Here is a 20,824-nt window from a genome sequence, read left to right as displayed (position 1 = left end):
CCTTCTTCTATGGGATATTTACCAATTATCCTCTTCCATTGCTCTTCAAAGCAGCTTTCGTTGGAGATGCCCCTCCTACAACAATCCACAAAGGAAGGAGCATGTTTTTTATACTTCACTTATTTCTTAAACCAACAAATGAACTAAGAACCTTTTACAGCTGCCACTGAGCTGCTGCTGTGAGGATACTTTTGATTTCTGCATTTAATGTTTGAAATCTATTGCTCTAATTCTTTTACAGTTTATTGCAATTTGTTTTAGGTTAAATTTGTTTTTCTTTACATTTGGTGTAGTTTAAATTATTTTTATCTTGGAGTTTTAAAAGTAAGTATTTAGGACAAGTTCAAAACAAAAATAAAATACAGCAATTCCACCAAGGCACAACTCCACTGGTATGTTTCACACAAACAAGCTTTATTGAAACACACTTTCTTCAGAATAAAACCATAAACGCTGTTATCACCATAGATGAGTTTTCGTCCTCTAATGACTTCCTAAGATGAAACAGAAATGCATACCTTTTACAATTCTTCCCCTAAAATACCCTCCACTTAATTAATACTGCTATCCTATTGGTGTATTTTCTTAATGTGGTCACATGTACTTAACAGATGCTCAGCCCTATAAAACTTTTTAAAAAATCCCTTTAAATCAGTCCTTTAAAACAGTTCTAAACACATACATACATATATAAATATACAAATATCAAAATATCCTCTCTAAACTCTAATAGATATAAATATAAATACAAATACAGTTTAGTTTTACACATATTAAAAACCTTATAAAACAAACTTTTCTTCCCTACAATAGCACCAGCTTGGGTCCAAAGAAAGAATTAAAATCCTACACAGGTGCTTTTTAGATAAATGGTTCAAACAGTAATATAGTAAATGACATACATTTTCTTTTTTCTCTTTTCGAACCAAAATAAATTATTGCACATACACTTTTGATGTTGCAGTCCTTAGCAAGGGAGTTTTTTTTTTTTAATGCAATACTTCTTACCCTAGGACAAAGCTAATGACTGCAGCATCAAAAGTGTATGTGCAATAATTTACTTTGGTTCAAAAAGAGAAGAGAGAAAAAAGAAAATGTATGTCTTTTACTATATTACTGTTTGAACCATTTATCTAAAAAGCACCTGTGTAGGATTTTAATTCTTTCTTTGGTCACAAGATGGTGCTATTGTATGGAAAAAAGTTGTTTTATAAGGTTTTTAACATGTATAACACTAAACTGTATTTATATTTATATATTTATATCTATTAGAGTTTAGAGAGGATATTTATATATGTATGTATGTGTTTAGAACTGTTTTAAAGGACTGGTTTAAAGGGATTTTTTAAAAAAAATAAGTACATGTGACCACATTAAGAATATACACCAATTGGATAGCAGTATTAATTAAGTGGAGGGTATTTTAGGGGAAGAATTGTAAAAGGTATGCTTTTCTGTTTCATCTGAGGAAGTGATTAGAGGACGAAAACGCATCTGTGGTGATAACAGTGTTTATGGTTTTATTCTGAAGAAAGTGTGTTTCAATAAAGCTTGTTCGTCTGAAAAATACCAGTGGAGTCGTGCCTTGGTGGAATTGCTCTATTTTCTTTTGGTTTTGGCTGCTTTTATTGAGCAATTTACTTTCCTGTTCGTTTTGGCATTTAGGACAAGTTAGGATTATTAGGAAATATGTCTTTTCTGTTCTCTGCTCTGACTGCAAAGAAATTAAGGCTCGGTGATCCATGGGAGGAGCTGAGAAGTAGCAATTATTTCAGGTTAGCAGAAAAGGAAAAAGATTTAATATTTTGGAGCTGCCACTGAACTGCTGCTGTTGTGCGATTATGTTCCCACTCACCCACCCTTTTTATGTTGTGCTATTAAACACGGTGATTCTTGAGTGCCCCACCCCCTTCCTACATTTAACTTTGCAAGCTCCTCCCAGTCTCATCTTGACTGCTTATGCTACTGAGCACTACAAATTCCCACTAGGAAGACCCTCACCCTTAGACTGCTATAAACTTTGGTTATCCTCTTTTATATCTTCCCACTGTTTAGTGTAAATTGCACTGGGGAGAGAAGGAACATAAGGACATTATTTTCTAGCCTTCCTAAAGACTATTAATCAGATGAAAGCCTGTAAATTTGCTCCTGGTGAGAGAAGGAGGCCAGAGATTGACTCCAGACCATCTTTGATTAGGCAGCATGTACAGGACTTCTCTGATTAATCAGGGATTACACCATTGTGAAACTTAGCTCTCTTGTACTGAGCTGATATCCAGTGCATCTACCAAGAAAAAGCTGCAATAAGCCTACATACCCATAGAAATTTTAGGACAACACTGTTGATCACCAAACAGCCTGTCAACCCGCTTCTTAAGCACTATCTTGGAAATAGAACTACTGCTTTATTTCTGGTGAGAAAAGAAGTAAAGGGATACGGATTCCTAACAGGGGAGTTGCTGTGGTGAAAACAGCAGTAGTAGTAGCCAAGTAACAGCCAAAAGGTGAATCACCACTATTTACCATTCTTGGCTTACCTAAGAAGTGGCTACATCAGTAAGCCTTTGCAGAAAATAGTTTACCGTTTCCTTCTAGTGCCAGAAGATTCCCAGACTAATCATGGGAAATACTTGCTACTGAGGCTAAATTCAATCGTCTAGCTATTGGTTGGTGTGCTCCACTAGGTTGTTTGTTGCTTATTTTCTGTGTTATAAACATGGCAATTAAACCTGATGTTGCCCATTAAGAAGTGGCATGGCACACTGTACTGCACTGTCCAGAAGCAGGCAATTAGAACCTTAACTTTCTCTACACAACCTACTCCCCAATTCCTACTGTATTTTCAACAGCCAGCAGCTGCACAGAGATGCTCTCTGGTTTTCACTAGGTGGTGCACTGTTCTGTGTGTGTAGATTTAGATTGTTAGTTTTAGACAGGTACTTCTGTAAATAAACTCCAAACCTCACAGGTTCAACTCCCACTACAGCCCACATTTGAAAGCACCCAGAACCACGGATTTGCACTTTCCAACCATCTCTGTAGCTACACTGATTGAAATGTGAATCCTGAGACAATTTACCAACCATCTCCTTTTTACTGACAACTGCCAACTACTTAAACCAGCTAAACCCAGTGTGTGAGAGACACAGCTATACAATGTTACTGGAGGCAAAGCTCTCACACACAGCCATTACAAACAAGCAGGATGTCACCACCACGCAATACTACATTAAACAAAGCGCACAAAGCTAAGACTAAACAGACAAACCTTCATATGCTAAGGCTATGAAAAGTAACCCACCCAAACCACAAAAGCATCCTAAAAGTAACCTAAGACGCAAGTACCCTTCAGCAACCTCATATGCGCACAACACAGGCAGCACCCACCAAGAAACATACATCTAAGAGTCACACTATTTAGTTCAAAGGCTCATAACACAAACCTCCACACAATCCAATATCCTAGTCACAGAAGAGTCCAGAGTGAGACAAAACAATGAAATACTCACCAGCCTGTGCAAGAAGGTCACAGTCAGTTGCTTATTGGGCACCAAGATTCGATACATTATGCAAATACTTCAATCCCTGTGCCGCAAGTACACGTGACACAGTCATAGTACATGTGTCTGTAAATGGCTTGAGTCATACCTTCCTGTTATATAAGAAAAGACACATGATGGAGCTCTCTCGGAATAGGTGTCTGAGGTTGGTATGAATCTAGCATCGAGAAGCATTCTAGCGTCACCAACTGGCTTAGCATCTGGTAGCATTCAAAGGGGATATTCACACACACTTGCACTCCCCCGATATATATATATATATATATATATATGAATACACTACACACACACACACACACATATATATATATATATATATATATATATATACACACACACACACACACACACACACAAAGTTGTAATTTTCTTCTTGATCAAACCAGATCACAAATCAGACACATTTACCAGAAAACTGAAGCCAGAAGCAATATGAAATGTCTTAGGATTCAGGGATTATACAAATACTGATCTACTAAAACTGAGTGATTACCTGGCTAAATTCAAAAGCTCCTTCCATCTTTATGACCCTACTGCTTATGTGAAATCCTTTGCTGCAAAATTCTGTGCACATGTAAACAGCTAGACATATCTGTCCGCCTCAGAAAAAAAAATAAACTGCCAAATTAAAAAATAAATTCCTGTGATGGAACCCTAATATAAACATGCTCTATAATAAAAGGAAAAGCAAATTACTGCATCAAATCAATCAAAGCCAGACATGAGGTAAAAATACCACATGGGTGAAGGATAACCACAAAGCTTTCTTTAACAATATTAGAAAAGTACAGTTGTGTACACTTACCATAAATGTAGATGTTCGAGTGTATTCACTGTTGCAGTCATTACATTTGGGGTTATCTGCCTGCAGGTAGCCCTCAGCCGGCCTGAATACCAGAGTCTTGGATTCCTGTGTCGGATGCTGTCACTTCTTCCATGACGTCAGGTTGTCAGGGGTATAAAACATGCAGCCGATGCCATTACATCAGTTTTTGTTGCCCCAGATTTCAGGTGCCCCCACAAAGGGAAGCAATTATATGTTAAGTTACACCTCTATCAAAAAGCAAATACACCAGAAAGCTTAAAACAAGAAGCAAAGGTAGAGCCAAGAGTAGTCGGGGGGGGGGGGGCTGGAAAGAGGGTAATCAGGACTGCAACAGTGAATACACTCGAACATCTACATTTATGGTAAGTGTACACAACTGTACTATGTTCATCGTGTTTCACTGTTGCAGACATTAAATTTGGTTTGATTCCCAAAGCTAAGGAAGGGAGGAGGAAGTTAGAGAGCATTAGGGCCAGCTATTAATCCCTGCAAAACAGCAGTGGCAAAACCAGCTCTGGATGTAGGAAAAACAAACATGTGGTAATGCTTGGTGAAGGTATGTACAGAGCTCCAGGTAGCAGCTTCTAGGATGTCCCTGGTAGGGACGCCTCTGAGAAAGGCTGTAGAGGTAGATGCAGCCCTGGTAGAGTGGGGTCTGATCCCCTGTGAGATAGGTTTTCCATGGTGTTTGTAGCAAAAATGAATGCAATGGCCTATCAATTTGGAAATGGTTTGCTTTGAAATAGCCTTCCCCTCTGCCCCTGCAGCAAATGCTACCAGCAGTTGTTCAGATTTTCTTTGAGGTTTAGTTCTGTCCAAGTAGAATCTAAGTTGTCTGTGCACATCTAAGGAGTGCAGAATCCGTTCCCCTTTGTTCTGTGGATTGGGAAAGAAGGATGGCAGATGTATGGACTGATTAAGGGCCACACTGGATACCACCTTGGGCATGAAGCAGGGATTGGCTCTGAGGGACACCCTGTCAGCATGAAAGATGATGAAAGGCTCCACTGACATAAGGACCTGTAATTCACATACCCTTCTTGCTGAAGTGATTGCTAAAAGGAAAGCTGTTTTCCAAGAAAGGAATTTTTAAGTCCACAGTGGCAGCTGGCTCGAAAGGAGGAAGGGTGAGCTTTTCCAATACAAAGTTGAGGTCCCAGGCTGGAGTTGGAGCTCTCCTGGGTGGTAGTAGATTTTTGGCCCCTCTGAGGAACTGCTTAAGCAGTGGATGAGAGAAGAGGGGTGGTTCTGTGTTATAATGAGCTGAGATGGCTGAAGCGTGCATTTTGATGGAGGCAGGCCCTTATGAAGCATTCTCAGTTAAGTATTGTAAAATCTGAGGTAAATTGGGCACTGCTGTGCTCATCCCTTGAGATTGGCTCCAGGCACAGAATCTTTTCCATTTTTCAGCGTAAGACTTTCTGGTACTAGGCCTCCTTGCCTCTAAAATGATATCCATCACTGGTTTACTGAGGGATGGTAAAGGAGAAACTATGTAATTAGCCAGGCTGCTAGATTCAGTGTTTGAAGTTGAGGATGCAGAATTTGGTTCTCCTGCTGAGACAATAGAGTAGGAGTCTGAGACAGGTGCCATGGGGCCCACAGTGACACACTGTGCAAGAGGGGGTACCCAGTGTTGGTGTGGCCAGTCTGGTGCAATCAAAATCGTCCTTGGTTTGTCTTGTTTGATCTTTAGTAGTACTCTGGAGAGCAGAGGTAGAGGAGGACAGGCATAAACTGATAGTTTTTTCCAGCTGAAGGACAGAGCATCCACTTTCCATGCTTGTTTGTGGGGAGTCCTTGTGCAGAATTTGCCCAACTGATAGTTTTGGGGGGAGGCAAAAAGGTCTATATCTGAGCTCCCCCATTTGCTTGTCAACATGTTGAAAATCCTTGGTTCCAGTTTCCACTCGTGTGGGTCCATGAGGTTTGTTCTTAGTTCGTCTGCCAGTGTATTTAGTTTTCCTGGCAGGAATTGAGCTTGTAAATGTACCTGCTCAGGGCTGTGTTCCACAATGCCATGGCTAGTCTGCAGAGGGTGGTAAGAATGTGTACCCCCCTGCTTGTTTATGTAACACATAAAGTACAGTTTTGTACCTACCATAAATGTAGATGTCCGAACTGGATAGCATCTGCAGTCATAACAACTGGGTTGTCCTGTCGTCAGGCAGCCCTTTAGTCGGCCGGATTCCAAAGTCCGGGTCCGGCTTCGGCTGATGTCGCACTTCACCCGACGTCATCTCTGTTGGTCTTCGGGTATAAAGGCATCAGCCGACGCCATTTTCCTCAGTGTTTCTTGCCCCAGATGCCATGGAAGGCTAAAATTTGGATAAATGCCAATGTTTCCAAAAGGATAGAAGGTAAACACAAAAAGTAAGCATGTATGTACATATATACAAACAAATACACCATAAGAGACTCCCCCCCCACTAGCTAGCTATTAGGAGGGTAAACACCCTAGGAGTACCACAGAGGGGAAGGAGGGAGGGTAATCCTGACTGCAGATGCTATCCAGTTCGGACATCTACATTTATGGTAGGTACAAAACTGTACTATGTCCTTCATGGATGCATCTGCAGTCATAACAACTGGGTAGAATACCATAGCCAACAAGGGGAGGAGGATTAAACTAGATTATGGTGTGTTTAGGATCCCTTGCAGTACAGCAGTGGCAAACCCTGCTCGGGATCTGGAATATAGAGGCAAATTATAATGCTTGGCAAATGTATGCACGGAGGTCCAAGTAGCCGCCTCAATAATGTCTTTGGTTGCCACTCCTCGTAAGAAGGCTGTGGTAGTGGCTGTTGCCCTTGTAGAATGAGGTCTTATGTTCTGTGGAATTGGTTTTCCATGGAAGGAGTAACAGAATCGTATGCAATTTCCTATCCATTTGGAGATTGTCTGTTTGGAAATAGCTTTTCCTTCCCTTCCTGTTGCATAGGCTACAAAAGTTGGTCAGCCTTTCTGCTACTGTTAGTTCTGTCCAAATAGTAGCGTAGCTGTCTATGTACATCCAAGGTATGCAATATTCTTTCCCTCTGTTTTGTGGGTTGGGAAAGAAGGTAGGTAGGTGGATTGCCTGGTTTAAAGACACTCTGGATACCACCTTAGGCATAAATGTAGGATTAGTTCTCATAGACACTCTATCTTGGTGGAAGATTAGGAAGGGTTGCACTGCCATTAAGGCCTGTAGTTCTGAAACCCTCCTTGCTGAAGTAATTGCCAGTAGGAAAGCAGTTTTCCATGACAGGTGTTGTAGGTCTGCTGTTGCTGCTGGTTCAAAGGGTGATAGTGTCAATTTTTCTAGCACAAAGTTTAGGTCCCAAGCTGGTAATGGTGGTTTCCTTGGAGGTTTTACATTCTTGATTCCTCTGAGGAACTGCCTGAGCAAAGGGTGAGAAAAACAGGTGGATCAAAGCTGTATTCTGCTGAAATAGCTGATGCATGTATCTTGATGGAGGAGTAGGACAGGCCTGAATGAAGAAGTTGGCTAGGTACTCCAGAATGTTAGGCATATCTATGTTTGACACATCTTTTCCTCTTTCAGTACTCCAAATGACAAACCTTTTCCATTTTCCAGCATAGTTTCTTCTTGTTGAAGGTCTGCGTGCTTCAAGAATAATGTCTCTAACTCTTTGGGAAAGTTCTGGATTAGCTGCTGCTATGTGATGTTCCATGCAGTCAGTTGCAACGTTTTAGGTTTGGATGCATGATGCTGTAGTTGTTCTGAGTTAACATCAAAGGCATCAGGGTATTGGCCACATATTGTTCGAGACATGCTCCTCAGCAGTGGGTACCAGTGTTGTCTTGGCCAGTTTGGAGCTATCAGGATTATCCTTGGGCGTTCTTCCTTGATTTTTAGTAATGCCTTGTGTATCAAGGGAAGAGGTGGGAATGCATATGCTGTTAGGCCTTTCCAGCTGAAGGAGAGCGAATCCACTTTCCATGCTAGTGGGTGGAATGTCCTTGTGCAGAATTTTTGAGCTGGTGATTGGTAGGTGATGCAAATAGATCTATCTGAGGCATTCCCATTTCTTTGAGATGGTCTTGAAGATGTCCGGTGCAGCTTCCATTCGTGGGCATCCGATGTGGTTCTGCTTAATATGTCTGCTAGAGTATTCTCCTTTCCGGTACAAATATTACCTGTAACTGGATGTTGTAGCTGAATGCCAGGGTCCACAGATCCAAAGTCATTCTGCATACGAGGTATGAATGAGTGCCTCCCTGTTTGTTGATGTACCACATGACTGTGGTGTTGTCTGTCCTTATCATCAACTGGCCCTCTTTGAGAAATGGTCTGAACTTTTGGATTGCCAGTTTTACTGCCAGCATTTCTTTTAGGTTGATGTGCAGGTGAAGTTGATCCTGTGTCCACAATCCTTGCACGCATTTGTCCAGCATGTGGGCCCCCCATCCTAGGTCTGAAGCGTCTGTTGTGATGGTCTGGCTTGCTTGACATCTGCGAAAGGGTATCCCTGGGTTTGACTGGCATGCCTGAGCCCACCAGAGGAACTCCTGTTTTAAGCATGGAATTAATGGGATTTCTGTTTCTAGGCTGTGTCTGTGTTGGGACCATAAATTCTTTAGGTACCACTGTAGTTTTCTCATATGTAGTCTGGCAAATGGAACCAAGATTATGCATGATGCCATGAAGCCCAAGGCCTGCAGTACTTTTCTTGCTGTTAACTTGTTCAGTTTTGTTAGTGCCAAGAAGTAAAGAGGAAGTTCTTTTTGTTTTTCTGTAGTTAGGAATGCCATCTGTTTTACTGTGTCCAATTCAGCCCAAGAAAGTCCTTGTTTGGGATGGTATCAGCCTTGACTTTTGTAGATTGACTGTGTATCCCAGTGCTTGCAGCAAGTAAATGACCCTTTGTAAATCTGTTGTCAGCTTGCTTTTGTTGTCCCCTTGTAGCAGGCAGTCGTCTAGGTATGGGTAAATTTGAATTTCCTGTAGTCTGCAATGGGCGATTACTGATGCCAGGCATTTTGTGAATACTCTGGGCAGTAGATAAGCCAAAGGGCAATGCTGAGAATTGATAGTGCTCTGATCCTGCAAGAAATCTGAGGTATCTTCTGCAGATTGGTCGAATGGGGACGTGCAGGTATGCCTCCTTGAGATCTAGAGTTACCAGCCAACACTCCTTGCCCAGCATGGGAAGAAGTTGCTGTAGGGTCAGCATCTTGAATTTTGGGACAATGATGTATGTATTTATTGGTCTCCAACTTTTTCCTTTCTTGGAACTAGGAATAGTCTGGAGTAGAACCCTTTCCTTGCTCTGCTGTTGGCACTTTTTCCACAGCTCTCATGTTTGCTAACTGCATTATCTGTTGTAGAGCCTCTGTTTTGATTTGGAGGTAGATTTGGCATTCCTCTTTTGACTGGTAAAGTGTGGAAGTGGAACCGTAACCTTGATCTATGGTTTGTAAAATCCACTTGTCTTTTGTTATATAGTGCCAGTTCTTTGAAAATAAGGTTAATTTTCCGCCTAGAGGAGCTGCTATTTGTTCCCTGGTAGGCGGATTTAGGGTTAAGTCACTGTGGTTGAGTTGATGTAGTGGCAGAGGTTGTGTCTGTGCCTCTGTTGTTACCTTGCCACTGTCGTCCTCTGTAGCCACCTCCTGGATTGGTTTCTGCCTCTGGAGCGTCTATTCCTGCCCCTTTGAGATCTTGTGGAGTCAGGAAAGGACCAATTTTGGCAGGCCAGTTCCTGCTAAACCTTGGGGCTGAACCTGCAAGAAATCTTTAACCGTTTGAACAGATTTTGCCTTTTCTTCCATTTTCTTCATAACCTGCTGGGCAGGTGTACCAAACAAACTTGTCTTATCCATAGGAGCATCTAGCAACTTAGCTTTAACATGGTCCGGTAGAGCTTGCTCCTTTAGCCATGCATGCCTTCTTATCACTGTGCCAGTCATGGCTGATCTAAATGAAGCCTCCAGTGCATCATAGCCACATTTTAAGGAATGGTTACTAACCTGTTGTATGTTATTTACCATTTCTAATACATATTTCTTATCAATAGATTCATCAGTGGTTAGTTTTTTAGTTAACTGATCAAGCATAAACTCTTGGTATTGTATCATGTGAAACTGACAATTTAACGCTCTAGCTGAGAGAGTAGCTGAAGTGTAGACCTTTTGCCCCATCTGTCTAATGACCTTGCTTCCCTTTCTGAAGGAATAGGGTTTTTGCTATGGTCGGCTACTGCCTTGGGACCCTGGGATATAGTTTCGGGTCTGCAAGTGGGGCCTTGTAAAGGTGGTGATGAGTGTCTGGCACCCTGTAAAATCTGTCTGGTTTGGCAGGGGCTGGAGGTAAAGAATCTGGTGCGGAGCAGACATCATTGAAAGCATCATCCACCACAGAGAGAACAGGAGGTATAGCTAAGGGCCTGTGCTGTGGAAGGTGCAGAAAGGTCCTAAGTCTTTTTCTGGAGTCTGAAAAATCCTGTTGCTGCCATTGGAACTGCTCTCGCATGGCATGTAAGGTTTCCCCAAAGGAGAATTCTTCTGGTGGGGAAGCAGCTGGAATGGATTCTTCAGCATCAGTCTCTTCAAAATTGGAGAAAGGAGCCTCTGGTTGATCAGTTATGTCTGATTCATCGGCAGACTCATCAGAGGACACTGGCTCAGGGGGCTCTGCCCTAGGTCTCTTCTCTGGGGGCTGAGAGGCCCTGTCTGGGTGAGATTGAGATCCTCTAATTAATGAAATTAAATCTTCTGCCAGAGTAAGCATTTGAGAACTAGAGGATGGCCTGGTTGTAGGGGGTTTAACAGGCACTGTTTTAGTAGTCTTTGCTGCTTTAGCCCTGGCGAAGGCCTTAATGGACATGGCTGCTGGAGGCCTAGCAGCACCACGTGCTGGGGTAGAGACATCCAAGGGAATGGTGTCTGATAAGTCAGTGGCAACCACCGTAGTGGATAAAATTTCTGAGGCCGTTTCAAGAGTGGTAGCAGGGGCCTCAGTTGTAGAGATAGATTCAGCTGTACTCTGATCAGTTTTCTCGGTTCGGCGAAACCGAGACACTCATGATTTGCTTAACCATGGTTTCGGCGAAACCGCGGACGTGTCGCTTTGCGTTTTTGGCAGATTGGGTTGTCGGAGGATCCGACGGCATAATGTAAAACAGAACCGAAAAACTATTCAGCAAACTCCGACCGACGCGGTTGAAAACAGGCTGCTACGTCGTGGGCTGGGCCTAAACAAGGCAGACAATAAGAGTGGAAATCTTTATGAGTTATACCTTTTCTATAGGTTACACAATTATTAACTTTTTCTGACATCGGCTGAGGCAAGAAAGAGTCCAGCTTTAGAAGTCTTCAGTAGTATTCGTAGAAGTAATCTCTGGATCCGACCGACCGGCACTAACAGCTTCTGCCAAGAAAGACTGAGGAAATGGCGTCGGCTGATGCCTTTATACCGAAGACCAACAGAGATGACGTCGGGTGAAGTGCGACATCAGCGGACCCGGACTTTGGAATCCGGCCGACTGAAGGGCTGCCTGACGACAGGACAACCCAGTTGTTATGACTGCAGATGCATCCATGAAGGACATCAGTGGTGTTGTCTGTCTTTATCATTAATTGTCCTGGAAGAATGTGGTCCTTGAAGGCTCAGAGCATTCTGTACAGCTAACATTTCTTTTTGATTGATATGCAGGTGCATCTGACTTGGGTTCCATTTGCCCTGAATGCACTTCCCTGCCAGGTGGGCCCCCATGCAAAGTCTGATGCATCTGTTAAGGTTTGGGTGGCAGGGGGTAGTGTGAATGGTTGTCCCCTGTTTTGGCGGCAGGCCTCTCCCCACCAAAGGAACTCTAGGCGTAGGCAAGGCATGATAGGAATCATTGCCTCTATATCCTGTGAATGTTGACACCATAGGCTTTTGAGATACCACTGCAGTTTCCTCACATGTAGCCTTGCATATTGAATTAGAAGAATACAGGAGGCCATGAACCCCAAGGCTTGCAGTATTTGCCTTGCAGATAACTGGGTTTTTGTGGCCACTTGTTTGAAGTAGGATGTCAAATTAATCCGTTTCTCTGGCGTGAGGAAAGCCATCTGTGAAGTTGTACTCAAGCTTGCTCCCAGGAATACAATTTGTTGGCAAGGTACAAGATGTGATTTCTTTTCGTTTATGGTGTACCCCAGAGAAGTTAGCACCTTTTGTACAAATGCCAGATGATTCAATAGTATGTCCTGGCTTTCTGGCTGAATTAGACAATCATCCAGGTATGGGTATATTTGAATATTTCTTTGCCTGCAAAATGAAATGACTGGAGCTAGGCACTTTGTGAATACCTTGCGTGTGGTAGATAAGCCAAAGGGCAATGCAGAGAACTGATAGCGTATGTAACCAGCTTTGAAGAGTAGGTATCTTCTGCAAGATTCCCTGATCGGGATGCGCAGGTAGGCTTCCTTTAAATCCAGTGTTGCCAACCAGGCATCCTTGCCTAGCATAGGAAGCAACTGGTGAAGAGTTAGCATCTTGAATTTTGGGATCACCAAAAAAGTGTTTAGGATAGAGAGGATCCAGGATAGGATGCCAGTTGTTGTCTTTTCTGGGCACCAGGAAAAGTCTTGAGTAGAAACCTTGTTCCCTTTCCTCTTCTGGGACAGTTTGAATAGCCCTTATACTTAAGAGAGAGGGAACTTGCTTTTGAGCCTCTGCCCACTAATTTGGGAGTAGCTCTGGCCAACCATTTGGGGTTGGTAAAGTGTGAAAGTGGAATCTGTATCCTTGGGAAACTATATTTAAAACCCATTTGTCCTGAGTAATGAGTTCTCAGTTTTTTGCCTGCAGAGCAATCTTTCCCCCTAAAGGAACAGTCGGCTGAGAAGGGCTTGGAAGTTTTAAAGTTAAGTCACTGAGACAATTTACCATAGGGGGAAGTCTTAGTACTCCCTGCTTTGGAAGAGGGAGCCCCCCACTGCTTAGTCTTGTGCGTACCTTTGGGACTGAAGCCTGGGTGTTCTGCTGGTTCTGGGTTTGGAATGAGAAGGCCTGGAAGAGGCAGGAAAGGACCAATTCTTAGAGGGACAATGCCTACCAAATCTTGGAGGCTGTACTTGCAGGAAATCTTTAATAGTTTGCATAGATTTAGCTTTTTCCTTTTTCCTCCATCTTTTTAAGTACTTCTTCTGCTTTGTTACCAAACAGGCGGGTTCTATTTTAAGGGAGCATCCAGCAATTTAGCTTTAACATGATCTGGCAAAGATTGCTCCTTAAGCCAAGCATGCCTTCTAAATACAGAACCAGAAATTTCCTGTAGCCTTGTCTCTAGTCCATGGTATTGAGACAGCTGTATCACTCTATTTGCCATTTGTGGCAATCCTGTAGCACTTGGGGAGTTTTGTGCGTTGCAGTCTTTTACCTTTTCAGATGTGGTAATTTGCTTGCAGAGAGAAAACCTGCTAAGAGCCGTCAGACATTTATCACAAGCACTCACGCAAAATAACTCCCTGCAACAGTTTGTGGCTACAGCACCTGAATCTAAAACCTGGCCTCCTGGCACCAATTTTGCAAACATACATCAAGAGAGACTTAGGAAAAGCACCTTAGACAAAAGTAGATCAATTTTTGTAGTCTGTGTCAACATTAGAAAGTGCACAAAAATATTGAAAAAATGTCTTAAACGTGTTAATGTTCTGGTTGTTACTAAATATTATATCATATGCTGCATGTGTGTGTGTGTGTGTGTGTATATATCTGTGTGCGTTTGTGTGTACATGTGTATGTGCAAACTATTAACCTCAAAACTGTTGCAATTTGAAGTTTTATTTATTTATGCTTGTTGGTCAGATTAGTTCAGAGGGAATCATATGTGTACCTAAGGAGGGAGTAGTATAGCTTTCATTTCCCTGTAAACAAATTTTAGTGTGCAGCTTGAAAGAGTAAATACATTTGCAATAATTATTTAAGGCCATATTCGTAAACCCATAGATGTATATGCACATGGAGCTCTTGAAGTGTGTACTGAGACATGCAGTTGTTGGATCCTGAGCCTTTTAACAAAATCAGGTTGCAGAATCACAGTTCAAACAAATGGTGATGTTTCTACAATCATATAAGTTACTAAAGAAATGTGAATGGAAGACTGCTCAATACAAATGAAGCTCTACAGGATACCGTTCATTAAATTCTAAACTGGATTTCATAAATCGCTGTAAACACTGAAGCAACATACATAGTGCCATACTGGAATTTCATATAAGCCTAAGACGTTTCACCTATCTTGCTTGGTTGTTCTATTTATAGAAATATGAAAATTAGGGCAATATAAATTAGTATATGAACAACATTTAACATCTCTTTAGATGTACTCAATAAATAAGAAGTATCAATGCAGCTGAGTTGCCTTAAGATGGAATATTTAAGTAGCCTGTATATAGCATTTCTTTGCAATTATTAACATAAATATAAGACAGCACTGTTAAGCACCTAAAAGCATTACTAAGCTGATCCTACAAAAATATCTGGAGGCGTTGCTAGGGTTTGATGAATCATCTGTAGATTCGCAAGCAGTTCCTACACAAATAGGGCAAGGAGGACACTTATGCTATTAAGAAATGCTTGAACTTGCTTTGTTCTGATTTACTGAACAACAAGATGCTGGCAGTGAAAACAAAATTTTCCTGAGGTTTCGTTTAAAAATAAACTGTCTCACTAAGATATATATATATATATATATATATATGTGTATATATATATATATATACATATATATATATATATATGTACATATATATATATATATATAGATATATATATATATATATATATATATATATATATATATATATATATATATATATATATATATATATATATATATATATATATATATATACATATATATATATATATATATATATATGTATATATGTATATGTATATGTATATATATATATATATATATATATATATATATATATATATATATATATATATGTATATATATATATATATATGTATATATGTATATGTATATATATATATATATATATATATATATATATGTATATATATATATATGTATATGTATATATATATATATATATGTATATATATATATATATATATATGTATATATATATATATATATATGTATATATGTATATAGATATATATATATATATATATATGTATATATATATATATATATATATATGTATATATATATATATATATACATATGTATATATATATATGTATATATATATATATATATATATATATATATATACATATATATATATATATATATATATATATACACATATATATATATTCCCAAAAAACAGAAGAAGTTTTTCCCTTGTGAATGGTGCCTTATGGTTTTACATTACTGCTTCCACTGGCCAAATATGGCATATGGCATCTTTCTTCATGAGCAAGAAGACGTTGGCAAGTCCTAAACTTATAGTTTGAATAATGCTGCCATTTTACAAATGAAAATAGAGTGTATGTTCAGAATCAGAACACTTATGTCATTAGGAAATGCTTGAACTTGCTTTGTTCTAATTTAATGATTAACAATGTGCTGGCAATGAAAAGAATTCTCCACATTTAACATATTTTTAATGGCATATACTCTGTCAAGAAACATGAGCTAGGGTCATGCAAATAACACAATGGCAGGCCAGAAAAGTTGTATTCACTGATGTGTTCTTGAACTACCATACACATTCCATGAGATGTCTGAGCTCCTATGCTGTTGTTTAGGTAGTATACAAATTTACATGTATACATGATGATGACTGTGTAAGTATATGAACCATCCCTTACTTTTTATAAAAGATCTCCATTGTGTACATGTTATGCGATAGACAGGTGCTATGGACTTTAACTCCCACACTGCTGTTGTTAGTGTTTGATGCATCTTCTTCTTCTTCTTTCGGCTTTTCCCGGTTAGGGGTCACCACAGAGGATCACCTGTCCACTCATGACTGGCAGTAGAGTTTTACGGTGTCGAGTTGCCCAACCTTCCACAGAAGGCACACACATGCACACACTCATGCCTAGGGCCAATTTAGAATGTCCAATCCACCTACAGTCTTTGGGATGTGGGAGGAAACCGGAGCACCCAGACAAAACCCACACAACCACAGGGAGGGCATGCAGACTCCACACAGAAGGCACCCCAGCCGAGAATCAAACTGGAGAACCTCTTGCTGTGAGGTGACAATGCTAACCGCTGCACCACCATGGCCACCCCCCTTGACTTTAGAGAAGTAAATACCAAAAAGAAGCAGCCCAAGGACCAATCCCTGAGGGACTCCACTTGTGACTGGCCTCTTTGTAGATGTGGACTCCCCAATTCTAACTTCCTGGGTTCTGTCTGTGAGCCAGTTGGCAGTTGTACCTAACATCTTAAGTTTGTCAACAATGTCCAAGTGGGATAGTGTGTCAAATGCCTTGGCCACATCAAGGTAGGCAGTGTGAACAATTTTTCCCTCATTCATTGCTTTGGTGACCTTCTCAAAGTCATCCACCAGGTTGAGTAGGCACGACCTGCCCTTGACGAAACCAAACGGGTTCCTATTATGTGATCAAAGTTTTGAAACTTCGAACACGACAATATCGAACTTGTTTGTTCAAAGTTTCAAAACTTTGAACACGGAAAAAAAAATAAAAATCAACATGCAATAGTAAATAGAACCGATATGGAATCTGATTGCTATAAAAGTACTGCTTATCAGCATGTGCCAGTTTGGTGCTGTCAGTCTGAGAATGTTGCATTTATTTGGGTAGATGTAAAACAGTGTGCTCACACATGAAAGGACTGCTTCGAAGTTAGCTGTGGGTTTGCGCCTCTCACAGATACAATATGTTAGGATAGGCAGGAGTCCATTTTCAGTGAGCCTGACACAGTTCTTAGCCTTAGGATAACAATGGCAATAGAACAGGAGGTCATCTACCGACTCTCCATGTTCTCCAGTGATATTTTATAGGATCTTGAGGTAAACATAATAGCAGCTGTATCATTCTACTGTCATTTACAATGGTCATCTGTCACTTGATGATTATAAACCCCTGACATCAGCCTATGCCATCAGCATTTGCAGCAGTTGCAGTTACAACTCTGCACACCCATATATCAGTGAGGGGAGTGTTTGAAGTCTTGTGCAGTGGAATGAAACTTTGGGCTGTTATTAGGCTATTTTTTGTACTCAAGAATTTGATTCTACTGTGTGGCTCTGAGTGGGTTGCTTAGTTGGACAATGCTGTGGGGCTTTTGGGGGCTAGAATAGTATCCTCTGTGGTCTCTTTGACTGCATAGCTATCTAATACTGAGCTTTGCCCAGACTTTTTTGTACTAAGAGTTGAGAGCTATGGTGAGAAGTGAGAACACAATTTATATTCCCCCATTATTGGCTTTGTTGTTTATCCAGGTTTTTTGTGCTAAGAGGTTGAGAGCTATAGTGAGAAGTGAGAACTGAATTCACTAAATGACAGCCATTAAGTTTCAGTCTTCCTATTTTTCAAACTGCTGATTTAGCACAGTGGCATGTTGCTCTGACTGTAGTATATGGGGTTCTGGTTTCAAGACTTGTCAGTAACATGCATGGTGATAGCACAAAATTTTATTCTAGCAACTTTCCAAAATTATACAAGCAATGTTTAAAATGTGTCCCTGTTTTTAGACCCTTTGCCCCCCACCACCAAAAACACTTTATTTGAAAATTAAGTGCGAGAAGCCGTGCAAGATGCCTATGGCTTACACTACTACTGTCATTCTGTTTATAGTTTGGGGGTGGAAGTAGACTTTTATGATAGAAATGTTCTGAATTGGGCAGTTTTGTAATTACTGGTTCATGCATTTTTTTTCATTGTCTACAGTACCATTCAAACAAGAAATTTAAAATGCACTAACAAGTGTGCTGTATTATACAAGGAATAGGACTTAGTCAGGAAGGTGCATCAAAAAGAACACATGTATGTTCTTGTTTTGTGTGCAACGGACCAATGATTTGAAAACAGCCCAAAGGTAATCTTTATCCACCACTAGCCAGATGCATTTTCTTTGTATGTGGTGTGGGTTTCAATGCTGTTTCACTTAAAGTGAGTTTCAAGGGCAGAGAAGTTTTAATGTCAAGTCTATTTTCATTGTGAGACAGTATTGCTTTGTTTATCAGATGTCTGTCAGTGTTTGTGCATTGATGTGCTGCAAAATGTAAAAATAAAATCCAAATAATCATTGATTGTAGAAGTAAAGCAGTATGCACACAATAGTGCTTATGGTAAATGGGGCGAAATAGCCAGGTAATAGGACATTGGAATCTGGTGCCACATTTTGTTTGTTCTTCAGTTTGCGTTTGAAAGCTGGTATCCCAAAATTCCATCGGAGTGGGTGGGGTTACATAATTATGTATGCAAATTAGATGTTAATCAGAGTACAGATTTGTACCTATTTTTCATGGGCCTTGTCCAGATTTTTGATGTTTCCAGGTTGAGAGGTATGGCTCTGATACTCTTCTTGCTGAAGTGATGGCCAGGACCTAAGCTGTCTTCCAAGACAGGAATTTTAACTCTGCTGAAGCTGCAGGTTCAAAGGGGGGTAGTGTGAGCTTTTCCAACACAAAGTTAAGATCCCAAGCTGGGGTAAGAGCTCTTCTGGGTGGCCTTACGTTGTTAGCCCCTCTTAGGAAATGTTTGATGACAGGGTGTGAGAAGACAGGTGGCTCTGTGCTGTAATGAGCAGAGATGGCAGAGGCATGAATTTTAATGGAGGAGAAGGATAGACCCCTGTGTAGTAGGTCTGCTAGGTAATCCAGGATGAGAGGTAGGGAGGGCTGTGCTGTTCCAGCTGCCTTAGCCTGGAGCCAGGTGCAAAACCTCTTCCACTTGTCAGCATAGGATTTTCTAGTGCTGGGGCATCTGGCCTCACGTACAACATATCTAGAACTTGTTTGCTTAGGCTGGCAGCTTGAGGAGAGGTCAGGGGATAAGCCAGGCTGCCAGGTTGAGGGTCTGCAATTGGGGATGCATGAATTTTCCCATTCCTCTGGGTCAGGAGTGTTGGGATCTGCAATAGGTGCATGGTGGCAGGAGTGACAGGCTATGCATCACTGGGTACCAGTGCTGGTGTGGCTAGTCTGGGGCAATCAGGATTGCCATCTGTTTTTCCTCCCTTATTTTGAGCAGCACCCTTGAAATGACTGTTAGAGAGGGAAAGGCATAGACTGAGAGGTTTACCCACTGGAAGGATACAGCATCCACTTTCCAGGCCTTGCTGTAAGGTTCCCTGGTGCAGAATTTGCTGAGCTGATGATTGGAGTGGGAGGCAAAAAGTTCCACCTTCGGGGTGCTCCATTTCTGGGTTACAAGGGTGAAGGTTCTGTTGTATAGCTGGCACTTGTGTGAGTCTAGCAGGTTTCTGCTTAAGTTGTCTGCCAAAGAGTATGGGGAGCCGGGCAGGAATTGTGCTAGCAGGTGTAGCTGCATGGCTGAGGCCGTGTGCCAAAGGATCATGGTGAGCCTGCTCAAGAGCGAGTCCCTCCCTGCTTGTTGATATACCACATCACTGTGGTGTTGTCCGTTTTGATCAATAGAGGCCCCAGGAGAATAGGGGTCTGAAAGTTGTCAAGGCGTGCTGAACAGCTAGCATCTCTTTTTGGTTGATGTGCAGATGTATTTGATTTGGGCTCCAATGACCCTGAATGCACCTGCCATACAAGTGTGCACCCCAGGCATAGTCTGATGCGTCTGTGGTGATGGTCTGGGCAGCATGTGGTTGTGAGAAGGGAAGTCCCTTGTTGTGGTTGTGTGCTGCTGCCCACCATAGAAAAACTTTCCTTAGACAAGGTATCATTGGTATGATAGTTTCCAGGTCTTGAGAGTGTTGACACCAAAGGCTTTTAGGCACCACTGTAGTTTCCTCATATGTAGTCTGGCATATGGAATGAATAGAATGCAGGAGACCATGAACACTAGAGCTTGCAGGATTTTCCTTGCAGATAACTGGGTTCTGTTGGCTAGTTAAGAGAAGGAGCCTGTCAGGTAAGCTTGTTTTTCTGGAGTAAGGAATGCCATCTGGGATGCGCTGTGTCCAGGCTTGCTCCCAGGAATACAATCTTTTGTGTGGGGACTAGTTTTGATTTCTTTTCATTGATAGTATATCCCAGGGAGGTCAGTAGGTCCTTTACAAAGGTCAGGTGCTGTACCAGCTTTTCCTGACTGTCTGATTGAATCAGGCAATTGTCTAAGTAGGGGTAAATCTGAATATTTCTTTGTCTACAAAAAGCAATGGCTGGAGCCAGGCATTTTGTGAAAACTCTGGGAGCAATGGATAAGCCAGAGGGAAGCGCAGAGAACTGAAAGTGCATAGATCCTGCCCTGAAAAGTAGATATTTCCTGCAAGATTCCCTGACTGGGATGTGTAGGTAGGCCTCTTTTAGGTCTAGGGTGTCCAACCAAGCATCCTTGGAAAGCATA

At 41.3% G+C, this 20,824-nt stretch overlaps 1 protein-coding gene across 1 annotated transcript in view; it reads right to left on the bottom strand.

The window, feature by feature from the left end:
- The window catches only part of IBTK (inhibitor of Bruton tyrosine kinase), a 1,862,448-nt gene that overhangs the window by 461,771 nt on the left and 1,379,853 nt on the right, over positions 1-20,824 (bottom strand). The gene's annotated exons all lie outside the window — the stretch shown is intronic.

This window comes from Protopterus annectens, chromosome 1.part1 (genome assembly GCF_019279795.1).
Source record: "Protopterus annectens isolate FY-2018-M chromosome 1.part1, PAN1.0, whole genome shotgun sequence".
Lineage (NCBI taxonomy): Eukaryota > Metazoa > Chordata > Ceratodontiformes > Protopteridae > Protopterus > Protopterus annectens.
Note: the sequence above shows the minus strand (reverse complement) of the source record. Positions and strands in the feature narration are given on the sequence as shown.